This window comes from Salmo salar, chromosome ssa05 (genome assembly GCF_905237065.1).
Source record: "Salmo salar chromosome ssa05, Ssal_v3.1, whole genome shotgun sequence".
NCBI lineage: Eukaryota > Metazoa > Chordata > Actinopteri > Salmoniformes > Salmonidae > Salmo > Salmo salar.
In genome coordinates this window covers 66,792,514-66,805,579 of record NC_059446.1, presented here as the reverse complement: position 1 = coordinate 66,805,579, position 13,066 = coordinate 66,792,514, and the positions used below count along the sequence as shown (strand labels likewise).

The 13,066-nt window shown below is 48.1% G+C and overlaps 1 pseudogene; it reads right to left on the bottom strand.

The window, feature by feature from the left end:
- Positions 1-13,066, bottom strand: part of LOC106605492 (glutamate receptor ionotropic, kainate 2-like) — a 323,572-nt pseudogene that overhangs the window by 237,712 nt on the left and 72,794 nt on the right.

The following is a 13,066-nucleotide window of genomic DNA, read 5'->3' as shown; positions in this document are numbered from 1 at the left end:
GTCTCTTTCCTTCTCATCCTCATATCTTCAACCATTAGCTCGATGAGCACATGCATTTATTCACTATCTATTGGCTCACCCCGTGTCAACCTGCTACGTCCACTAACATCTTCATTAACAGGGTGCTAGGGATCAGCCAGAATCAATGTTTCCCCAACGATGCCTATCTCACACTGAGCCCTACTGAACGAGGGATGTGGAGAACCTGCAGGGCACACAGGTAGTGAGGTAATAATTATCATATGAGCATATTATATATACTGTACCTCACATGCAACTTGTAATAAGACTATGCAACTAGCCTATTAAAATGTATATCTGACTCCATAAAGATAATTCAAACATACAAGCAAGCATTAGGCAATAAGTTGACGTTGACTAGCAAGAATTGCTCTGAGATTTGTCTATATCAAGGACAGATATTTAATTAACATTGTACAATGAATGGATTCACATACAGTACAATGCATAAAGCTTAAGCTACAAGGCAATACGGACATTAACAAAGCATACTTCCAGGCATATACACTTACGTTCAAAAAATTTGGATCGCTTAGAAATGTCCTTGTTTTTGAAAGAAAAGCACATTTTTGGTCCATTGAAATAACATCAAATTGATCAGAAATACAGTGTAGACATTGTTAATGTTGTAAATGACTATTGTAGCTGGAAACGGCTGATTTCTAATGGAATATCTACAGAGGTGTACAGTACAGTGGCCCAGTATCAGCAACCATCACGCCTGTGTTCCAATGGCACGTTGTGTTAGCTAATCCCAGTTTATAATTTTAAAAGGCTAATTGATCATTATAAAACCTTTTTGCAATTATGTTAGCACAGCTGAAAACTGTTGTTCTGATTAAAGAAGCAATAAAACTGTCCTTCTTTAGACTAGTTGAGTATCTGGAGCATCAGTGTCACGTTCCTCGTATTCTCCCTCATCGGAAGATATGTCGAAATCACTCGATGACCAATACGCAGCAGGTTGACTGTTCCACATCATCTTTATTTTAGATGGAAACGACAAAACAAAATAAACACTCAGAGGAGAAAGGTGACAGTTTCACAGGTGAAACGAAACACAGTGCAAAATTACAATTACCCCCAAAAATCAAACAAACACACCCCACTATATGGGACTCTCAATCAAAGGCAGATAGACAACACCTGCCTTCAACTGAGAGTCCCAACCCCAATTAACCAAACAAACATACACTCACTAAACTCCACATAGAAATACCTAACCTAGAACCTACCCCAACACTCACAACCCCACTATACCATAACCAAACATAACTGCCACGTCCTGACCAAATATAATACAAAAAAACCTAAGTATATGGTCAGGACGTGACATTACCCCCCTAAAGGTGCATACACTGAATGCACAAAACCAACAGAAAAAAACAAACAAAAAAAAAACAACACACAATTAACCTCCTAACTAAAGGGAGGGAAGGGAGGGTGGCTGCCGTCAACGACGGCACAGTGCTACACCCCCCTCCCCAACCCACCTCTATTGGAGGTGGCTCCGGTTCTGGCCTACTGTCCAACAGACCGTAGACAGACCTGTTGGGCTTAGGACAGTAGGCAGACTTCTTTGGTTCTGGTTCGTGGGCCGACTCCGTCGGTCCCAGGCTGTAAGCAGACTCCTTCGGTTCTGGGTTGAAGGCAGAATCATCACAGTCATAGTTAATCAACTTTATTTTAGAATTGTGACCAGACTCACCCGGTTCTGGGTCACAGGCAGCTCCCCTCAGTCCCGGGTCGCAAGAGGTTGTCGGATACTCTGGTCCGCACCCGGTGTCGGATCCTCTGGGCCGCACCCGGTGTCGGATCCTCCGACGGCCCTGACCCAGGATTCACCAGGCTGGGGAGACATGATGGATGCCTGGCCCTGGGCACAGGCACAGGACTCACCAGGCTGGGGAGACCCACTGAAGGCCTGGTCCTGGGAGGTGGCACAGGATGAACCAGGATGGGGAGACCCACTGGAGGCCTGGTCCGAGGAGGTGGCACAGGACGGACCAGGATGGGGAGACCCACTGGAGGCCTGGTCCTGGGAGGTGGCACAGGATGAACCAGGATGGGGAGACCCACTGAAGGCCTGGTCCTGGGAGGTGGCACAGGACTCACCAGGCTGGGGAGACCCACTGAAGGCCTGGTCCTGGGAGGTGGCACAGGATGAACCAGGATGGGGAGACCCACTGGAGGCCTGGTCCGAGGAGGTGGCACAGGACGGACCAGGATGGGGAGACCCACTGGAGGCCTGGTCCTGGGAGGTGGCACAGGATGAACCAGGATGGGGAGACCCACTGAAGGCCTGGTCCTGGGAGGTGGCACAGGATGAACCAGGATGGGGAGACCCACTGGAGGCCTGGTCCGAGGAGGAGGCACAGGATAAACCGGGCTGTGGGGGAGCACTGGAGTTCTGGTACGGACACTCTTTACCCACACTCCAGGCTGAATGCCCACTTTGGCCCGGCACGGGCGGAGAGCAGGCATTGGGCGAACTGGACCCTCCCAGCGCTCTGGAGACACAGTGCGCAACGCCGGCGCAGGATAACCTGGACCGAGGAGGCGCACTGGAGACCAGACGCGCTGAGCTGGCACCATCCGCCCTGGCTCGATGCCTGCACTCGCATGGCACTTGCGGGGGCTGGTATGTAGCGCACCGGGCTTTGAACGTGCACTGGGGACACCGTGCGCTCCACAGCATAACACGGTGTCTTACCAGTACCACGCTGCTTCCGGTAAGCACGGGGAGTTGGCTTAGGTCTACCACCTGACTCCGCCAATCTCCCCGTGTGCCCCCCCCAAAAAAATTGTGGGGCTGCCTCCCGTGTCCGTTGCGCTCCCTCTCCTCATACCAGCGCCTCTCAGCTCTCGCCGCCTCGATCTCCCACTGTGGGCGGCGATAATCCCCAGCTTGAGTCCATGGTCCTTTCCCGTCCAGGATTTCCTCCCAAGTCCATGACTCCAGATAGCCTTTCTCCTGGTGCCTCTCCTTGTGCTGCTCCTTCCTCTGCTGCTTGGTCCGTTGTCGGTGGGTAATTCTGTCACGTTCCTCGTATTCTCCCTCATCGGAAGATATGTCGAAATCACTCGATGACCAATACGCAGCAGGTTGACTGTTCCACATCATCTTTATTTTAGATGGAAACGACAAAACAAAATAAACACTCAGAGGAGAAAGGTGACAGTTTCACAGGTGAAACGAAACACACTGCAAAATTACAATTACCCCCAAAAATCAAACAAACACACCCCACTATATGGGACTCTCAATCAAAGGCAGATAGACAACACCTGCCTTCAACTGAGAGTCCCAACCCCAATTAACCAAACAAACATACACTCACTAAACTCCACATAGAAATACCTAACCTAGAACCTACCCCAACACTCACAACCCCACTATACCATAACCAAACATAACTGCCACGTCCTGACCAAATATAATACAAAAAAACCTAAGTATATGGTCAGGACGTGACAATCAGCATTTGTGGGTTCGATTACAGGCTCAAAATGACCAGAAACAAAGAACTTTCTTCTGAAACTAGTCAGTCTATTCTTGTTCTGAGAAATTAAGGCTATTCCGTGCGAGAAATGTCCAAGAAACGGAAGATCTCGTACAACGCTGTGTACTACTCCCTTCACAGAACAGAGCAAACTGGCCCTAACCAGAATAGAAAGAGAAGTGGGAGGCCCCGGTGCACAACTGAGCAAGAGGACAAGTAAATTTGTCACGTCCTGACCATAGTAAGATGTTATTTTCTATGGTAGAGTAGGTCAGGGCGTGACAGGGGGCGTTTTCTATGTTTTCTATTTCTATGTTCATGTTATAGTTTTGTATTTCTATGTCGGTTTTGTTTGGGATGATCTCCAATTAGAGGCAGCTGGTCCTCGTTGTCTCTAATTGGAGATCATACTTAAGTAGGGGTTTTTCCCACCTGGGTTTGTGGGAGATTATTTTTGAGTAGTGTATGTTTCACCTCTGCATCACGGTTTGTTGTTTTTGTCATTCAGTTTATTTATGTATTGCGTAGTTTCACAGTGTTAATAAAATGTGGAACGACACACACGCTGCACTTTGGTCCGCTCCTCCTTTCGACAACCGTGACAGAATCTCCCAACTCCCAAGGACCAAGCAGCGTGCCCAGGAGAAACAGGAATGGACTTGGGAGGAAATTCTGGACTGGGGGGAAAGGACCCTGGAGTCAGGCTGGGGAGTATCGCCGTCCGAAAGAAATTGAGGCAGCTAAAGCGGAGCGGCGATATTACGAAGCACTATACCAGCCACAAGGCAAGTGCGAGAGGCAGCCCCAAAAAATGTTTTTGGGGGGGCACACGGGGAGATTGGTAGAGTCAGGTTGGAGACCTGAGCCAACTCCCCGTGCTTACCGTGGGGAGCGAGTGACGAAGCAAGCACCGTGTTATGCAGTGATGCGCACTGTGTCGCCAGTGCGCATTCACAGGCCGGTGCGATCTGTGCCCATGCCCCACATTTGTCGAGCTAGGTTGAGCATCCAACCAGAACGGGTTGTGCCAGCTCTACGCTCGAGATGTCCAGTGCACCTCCACGGCCCAGTATATCCTGTGCCTGCCCCACGTACCCGGCCTCCAGTGAGTCTATTCAGCCTGGTATGCCCTGTGCCTGCTCCTCGCACTTGCCCTGAGGTGCATGTTACCAGTCTGGCACCACCTATGCCAGCCCCACGCATCAGGCCTCCAGTGCACTTGCCCAGTCCGGGGTGTCTTGTTCCTGCTCCCCGCACTCACCCTGAGGTGCGTGTTACTAGTCTGGCGTCACCTGTGCCAGCCCCACGCATCAGGCCTCCAGTGCACATTCCCAGTCCAGAGCTTCCGGCGACAGTTCCCAGTCCAGAGCTTCGGGCAACAGTTCCCAGTCCAGAGCTTCCGGCGACAGTTCCCAGTCCAGAGCTTCGGGCAACAGTTCCCAGTCCAGAGCTTCGGGTGACAGTTCCCAGTCCAGAGCTTCCGGCGATAGTTCCCAGTCCAGAGCTTCCGGAGACAGTTCCCAGTCCAGAGCTTCCAGCGATGATCTACAGTCCGGAACCTCCTGAGACGGCCTGCAGTCCGGAACCTCCTGAGACGGCCTGCAGTCCGGAACCCCCTGAGACGGCCTGCAGTACGGAACCCCCTGAGACGGCCTGCAGTACGGAACCCCCTGAGACGGCCTGCAGTCCGGAACCTCCTGAGACGGCCTGCAGTCCGGAACCTCCTGAGACGGCCTGCAGTCCGGAACCTCCTGAGGCGGCCTGCAGTCCGGAACCTCCTGAGGCGGCCTGCAGTCCGGAACCTCCTGAGGCGGCCTGCAGTCCGGAACCTCCTGAGGCGGCCTGTAGTCCGGAACCTCCTGAGACGGCCTGAAGTCCGGAGTCTTCAGCGACGGCCTGCAGCCCAGAACCTCCAACGGCGGTCTGCAGCCCAGAACCACCAGCAGCGGTCTGCAGTACAGAGCCTCCAGCGATGATCCACGGTCCGGTGGCACAGAAGCAGAGGGATCAGCGGGCGGAGCGGGGGTTACTCCCCGAACCGGAGCCGCCTCCTCTGTTGGACGATCCGCGGGATAAGAAGGTTATGTGTACTGTACCAGAGCCGCCATAGACAGTAGTTACCCACCCTACCCTCCCTTTTTTCTATGTTTTCTATTTCTATTTCATGTTCTAGTTTTGTATTTCTATGTTGGTTTTGTTTGGGATGACCTCCAATTAGAGGCAGCTGGTCCTCGTTGTCCCTAATTGGAGGTCATACTTAAGTAGGCGTTTTTCCCACCTGGGTTTGTGGGAGATTATTTTTGACTAGTGTATGTTTCACCTCTGCGTCACGGTTTGTTGTTTTTGTCATTCAGTTTATTTATGTATTGCATAATTTCACAGTATAAATAAAATGTGGAACGACACACAAGCTGCACTTTGGTCCGCTCCTCCTTTCGACAACCGTGACAAAATTAGAGTGTCTAGTTTGAGAAACAGACGTCTCACAAGTCCTCAACTGGCAGCTTCATTAAATAGTACCCGCAAAACACCAGTCTCAACGTCAACAGTGAAGAGGCGACTCCGGGATGCTGGCCTTCTAAGCAGAGTTGCAAAGAAAAAGCCATATCTCAGACTGGCCAAATAAAATAAAAGATTAAGATGGGCAAAAGAACACAGACACTGGACAGAGGCACTCTGGGCTGTCTGTCTCTACCCTAAGCGTTGATTCATCATGCAGAGGCTGTAGAGAAGCCATATTTAGATATTGCATATTCATTTCAATGCAATGCCTTTCTCAATATCTAAAATATGAATTATTAGCTACAGGATGAACATATTGAAACCTGTTTTGGACACTTCCTTGGTTTCTGTTTTGTTTTGCTTGGTTGGTTGTAGTTTTTGGGAAACATTTACATTTTAGTCATTTAGCAGACGCTCTTATCCAGAGTGCATACATTTCATACATGTTTTTCTCCGTACTGGTCCCCCGTGGGAATCGAACCCACAACCCTGGCGTTGCAAACACCATGCTGTACCAACTGAGCCACACGGGACGGAAATAGATTTAAACTGAATTAAATTGAAAGCAAAATGGTTTAAGTGATAAAATACTGGCCAATGGAATCCCAGTGTGTTTCTGAGAGCATGTGAAGACCTGGCAGTGTTGTCCTGAGCCTGGACACACACACGAACGCACACACACACAGACATGCTGTCCTGAGGCAGACTCCCTCCCTGACCTCTGGCATATGGCACATGTACCCTGCCCGCTGAGACATTTGCTGCCTGCTGTTATAACACTGGCCATCTGGGGACTAATGGTTGGGTAGGGCTACAGGGCTACTCTACTGTATAGGACTATAATCATAGTCTATATTACCGGTGAAGGTGGACAAGGCCTTTCTGGTATTCTGATATGGTAATTTAGCAGAACAGAACTGTTGACAACGACGGACATATATTTAGTATGTGTGGCCCATCTGAGTATCCAACCCACAGCCCTTATGCTGCCAGGCCAGTACCATGGTCTGTTAACTGTAACTCACTAAGCTGTTGGAATCACTGTGAGAAAAAGTAGAGGTGATGGAAGGTGTGAGGTACAGTACAATAGGGGATCAGTGACTGAACCTGTTCTGTGGTCATAGATCACTGTGACTGAACCTGTTCTGTGGTCATAGATCACTGTGACTGAACCTGTTCTGTGGTCATAGATCACTGTGACTGAACCTGTTCTGTGGTCATAGATCACTGTGACTGAACCTGTTCTGTGGTCATAGATCACTGTGACTGAACCTGTTCTGTGGTCATAGATCACTGTGACTGAACCTGTTCTGTGGTCATAGATCACTGTGACTGTGAAGTTATGAGGCACAGAACTACAATGAGGTGGTTCCAAGCCTGTTATATTCATTCTATTTCTATGCTATCTAGGCACAGTGGGTGGACAGACAGGAAATGAGCCTTTCTGTGTTGTTGTCATTGACCATGAAGATTTGAGGTAAGTGGCCAGGGGTCTTACCTGTGCTGTCATCATAGACAACGGTGACCGTCTTCCACTTGAAGAAGTGAACCAGGTCCAGAATGGCCCGGCTGAGAGAGGAGAAGTCTGGGTAGAGGCTGACGTAGAAGGAGTCCCTGTTGTCAGACACCTGGTGCTTCCATTTGGTCTGGATGTGGGGCACGCCAAGCGCGTTACAGATGGACTGGACCGCATTGGCCGACGAGCTGTGCGAGGGGCCGAAGATGGCCGCCACCCCCAGAGATAGTTGGTCGCAGGCTGGGGGAGGAGACAACGTTCAGTTACATCCTTTATTCAGTGATTTATTCAGTATTATATGACATGCTACTGTTAGTTCCTGGAGGATAAGTCATGGATTTCCCACTTCACTATGGCAAGCTATCCATTCGTATATGGTTTTGAGTGACCATCATGAAGCATATTTGGAAGGAAGCCAGTGACAGTCTAAAATGGATGAGCAAGATCTATACACAGTAGGCCTGCATAATATATGAAATGATTGGCAACACTTTGTAACAACAACATTGTGCATTCTAATTACTTAATTTGATGAAAGGAGAAAACACTTCAATCACAGAAAAAGGATAAAATGGCCAGTAATCGATAAGACACTTTGGATGTGTATGAAAAAGCACCCTTTTCCCTATAGTGTTCTACTTTTGAACAGACCCTTATGGGGTTGCCCTATGGACGCTGAACAAAAGTAGTACACTTTATCAGAAAAAGGGTGCCATTTTAGATTCAACCTTCGAGATGTTAGGCCTAATGCAACCCAGTAAAACGATAGATTATTGCAGTTTATAAACCTGTCTCCAGGGAGGTAACCAACTCTGTGAATTAGTATTACTGTTGAGTCCTTAGCAGAAACCAATCAATTGTCTTGGTTTACGTTTCAACTGCACAGACATCGTATGCATCCCAAACAGCATCCTATTCCCATATAGGGCACTACTTTTGACCTGATTCCTATGGGGCAGCCCTATGGGCCTGGATCAAAAGTAGTGCACTATAAAGCCCAAAGGGAATAGGTTGCCATTTGGGATGCAACCATCCTCTTTCTACGCCTGATTATAATTGTCCCAATCCAACCAATGAACTACACATGAGCCCACATTCACTGGGTGGGTGGGAACGCACTAACAATGCTAAATAGGATAGGACAGTCACACAAATAGCAAGCAAACGTATTTTAACACTTGTTCTATAAATATTGTTCCAGGAGACCAACACCAGTCATGAATCTCCAGCATGTGGGTGTGAATGCAGCTTTCTGAATTGTATTCATAATACTTGACCTTTTCTGGAGGCTTCGAAGCTGTCGTAGATGTTTATCCGTTGGATGTCGTATGTTAGCGTTGTGTTTGGCAGTAGGGTTCTGTTCCTGTTGATTGTATTTAAAGCAAATTTAAAGGCTAGTTCCTCAGCACCCTGACGGCCCCGACTCAATGGACTCGAATATTCCTCCTGAAAACAAACAGAGACAAGAGACAGTTGGTTAGTACAGTAATTGAACAAAGTGGTTGATGAAATCACATATACACTTGTGTGTGATTATGCTGTTCTGTCTTTTACTCATAATTCAACAATCTCTCAATTTAAATAGAAAGGATAATCAAATACAATTCACAAGATATAGAAAAGATATTGAAAATATAATTCCATGAAGTCCATTGAGACCTTCCTATTCACAATAAAATGAGGCAGATATGTTGCACATCACATCAGCTGGGGATACTTTTTGACTCAGGCTATGGGGGTACTTTTAACACTGACACATGACTGAAGCGAAAGCTTTCAGACACGTTAAGGCTTGGACAGTTTCCAACAGGAATCTGATCCAGGGGGATGTACTACTGTAAGAGAAACTCCTGCAATGTATTGTAGAGTGATGCACTCTCTTCAGAAAGACTGGAGTGGAAAGTGTGTTTAAAAGTGCCGGCTGTATAGCCAACGGCCCTCCGGTGAATTCATCTGACAGCCAACAGATAAATGGCTGCCAAAGAGGCTTGGGAGGGGAGGGGTGGAACTCTCAGATCAATGTGCCCTGATTGGCTAGCGGATCAATCAATCAAGCCCTTGGGGAGCGCTGGAGCACAACAGCGGGAGATTGAAGTGTTTTGTTTGGCCTGCCCCGTTGGTTCACAGTCTGTCTGTCAGAGGAAGCTGTCAGTAGATTCTATGGTTTATTTACTCCTACTGTAAAACTCCAAAAGCAGCAACTAAACAGAGGACCGGGACACTTGCAGAAGCAGCAACTAAACAGAGGACCAGGTCACTTGCAGAAGCACCAACTAAACAGAGGACCGGGACACTTGCAGAAGCAGCAACTAAACAGAGGACCAGGACACTTGCAGAAGCACCAACTAAACAGAGGACCGGGACACTTGCAGAAGCAGCAACTAAACAGAGGACCAGGACACTTGCAGAAGCACCAACTAAACAGAGGACCGGGACACTTGCAGAAGCAGCAACTAAACAGAGGACCGGGACACTTGCAGAATCGTCAACTAAACAGAGGACCAGGTCACTTGCAGAAGCAGCAACTAAACAGAGGACCGGGACACTTGCAGAAGCAGCAACTAAAAAGAGGACCGGGACACTTGCAGAAGCAGCAACTAAACAGAGGACCGGGACACTTGCAGAAGCACCAACTAAACAGAGGACCAGGTCACTTGCAGAAGCACCAACTAAACAGAGGACCGGGACACTTGCAGAAGCAGCAACTAAACAGAGGACCGGGACACTTGCAGAAGCAGCAACTAAACAGAGGACCGGAACCCTTGCAGAATCGTCAACTAAACAGAGGACCGGGACACTTGCAGAATCGTCAACTAAACAGAGGACCTGGTCACTTGCAGAAGCAGCAACTAAACAGAGGACCAGGTCACTTGCAGAAGCAGCAACTAAACAGAGGACCGGGACACTTGCAGAAGCAGCAACTAAACAGAGGACCGGGACCCTTGCAGAATCGTCAACTAAACAGAGGACCGGGACACTTGCAGAAGCAGCAACTAAACAGAGGACCAGGACACTTGCAGAAGCACCAACTAAACAGAGGACCGGGACACTTGCAGAAGCAGCAACTAAACAGAGGACCAGGTCACTTGCAGAAGCACCAACTAAACAGAGGACCGGGACACTTGCAGAAGCAGCAACTAAACAGAGGACCAGGACACTTGCAGAAGCAGCAACTAAACAGAGGACCAGGACACTTGCAGAATCGTCAACTAAACAGAGGACCGGGACACTTGCAGAATCGTCAACTAAACAGAGGACCAGGTCACTTGCAGAAGCAGCAACTAAACAGAGGACCGGGACACTTGCAGAAGCAGCAACTAAAAAGAGGACCGGGACACTTGCAGAAGCAGCAACTAAACAGAGGACCGGGACACTTGCAGAAGCAGCAACTAAACAGAGGACCGGGACCCTTGCAGAATCGTCAACTAAACAGAGGACCGGGACACTTGCAGAAGCACCAACTAAACAGAGGACCAGGACACTTGCAGAGCAGCAACTAAACATAGGACCAGGATACTTGCAGAGCAGCAACTAAACATAGGGCCAGGACACTTGCAGAGCAGCAACTAAACAGAGGACCAGGACACATGCAGAGCAGCAACTAAACAGAGGACCGGGACACTTGCAGAAGCAGCAACTAAACAGAGGACCAGGACACTTGCAGAGCAGCAACTAAACAGAGGACCAGGTCACTTGCAGAAGCAGCAACTAAACAGAGGACCGGGACACTTGCAGAAGCAGCAACTAAACAGAGGACCGGGACACTTGCAGAAGCACCAACTAAACAGAGGACCGGGACACTTGCAGAAGCACCAACTAAACAGAGGACCGGGACACTTGCAGAAGCAGCAACTAAACAGAGGACCGGGACACTTGCAGATGCACCAACTAAACAGAGGACCGGGACACTTGCAGAAGCACCAACTAAACAGAGGACCAGGACCCTTGCAGAAGCAGTAACAAGACACGACTCAGGAAACGTTTCTCTTCTCTCTCTCACTAGTATTCTTCTCGTGGGAGAGCTATATTTTGAATGCCATAATGAGTTGGAGGAAATTAATAAGCATCAGTTAATCGGGATGTACTATAATTGGAAGCCTGAGCGTTCGGAATCGGTCTGTTCAGATGAGAGAAGCACCGTTTCTTGCAGAGATGAGGATGTCTCTGTGGCTCAATTGAAAGAAAGAGGAGAGAAGAGAAGCGAGTGAAAGACTAAACGACTGAACGACCATGTGAATGTGAAAGAAGGAGATGAATCCGATTGGACAGATTAATGTGAAGACGTGACAGAGGGAGTAGGTGATGAATATGAATATGTGTAATGTGTAACTCCTTTGTACTACAGGTTACGATAAGTATACATTCACATGAAAAATGTGAGCAATGTAGAAAGCAGATTGAACTGAAGGTCAATGTATGAGTACCATACATACAGTACTGATGAATTGAATGAAGTGGTATAGGTATGGTATAGGTGGGTGAAAGGTTAACGCAATGACTTTGAATATTAATAGTATAATACGATTACAAGGGATAATGAGTTTATGGATAGGTACAGGTCTATGTGTAGTGTGAATATGACAATGAGGAAGCTAGTCTAAATGAGATTGTGGGGATGAATGTAAGAGGGTATGGTCAGCAGTGAAGGGGTAGATAGGAGAACAGGTGGGGCTAACATTAAGTAAGGCCTATGTAAAAAGGCTGGCCCCATTTTCATACACAAAAATCATGTAGTGTACCCTTAGAGGGCTTTCATTGAATTTTGACATCCAGATAATAACAGTGACATATTGAGTTCCACCCAGCGAGTAGCTAGTCCCCCTGCTGACTGGTGGCTTGTAAGGTTCTTTGATTTGATACTATAAGCCCATAGATCCACAGAGCTTACAGCAGACAGAGATCTGATATCCACTACAGAGGTGACAGCTCTCATAATACCTGACGAAGTGGAAATAGGAGCAAAATCACCATAATGTTGATCCCCAGTCAGAGGTCACAAAGAGTCATGGGCTTTGAGACACCGTTGGAGACAGGGACACAAGCATAGGGTGGGATATGGGCGATTATCTGAGGCTTGTGTGTGTGTGTGTGTGTGTGTGTGTGTGTGTGTGTGTGTGTGTGTGTGTGTGTGTGTGTGTGTGTGTGTGTGTGTGTGTGTGTGTGTGTGTCTGTGTGTGTGTCTGTGTGTGTGCCTGCGTATTGAACCAAGAGGGATATCCCCTGGGGCACGCTATGCAGACCGGTTCAGCACAGATCCCAGAACAGCTCTGTCCCAGAACAGATCCCAAACCAAAACCTCAAGCTATAGTTTGTCACAAAAAACATGTACCACGGTTTGAGTCACCACATCTGAAGGCTGTATCCTGCTGCTGAAGACCTACACTACCGGACAAAAGTTTTAAAACACCTACTCATTCAAGGGTTTTTCTTCATTGTTTTCTATTTTCTACATTGTATAATAATAGTGGACATTAAAACTATGAAATAACACATATGGAATCATGGAGTAACCAAAAAAGTGTTA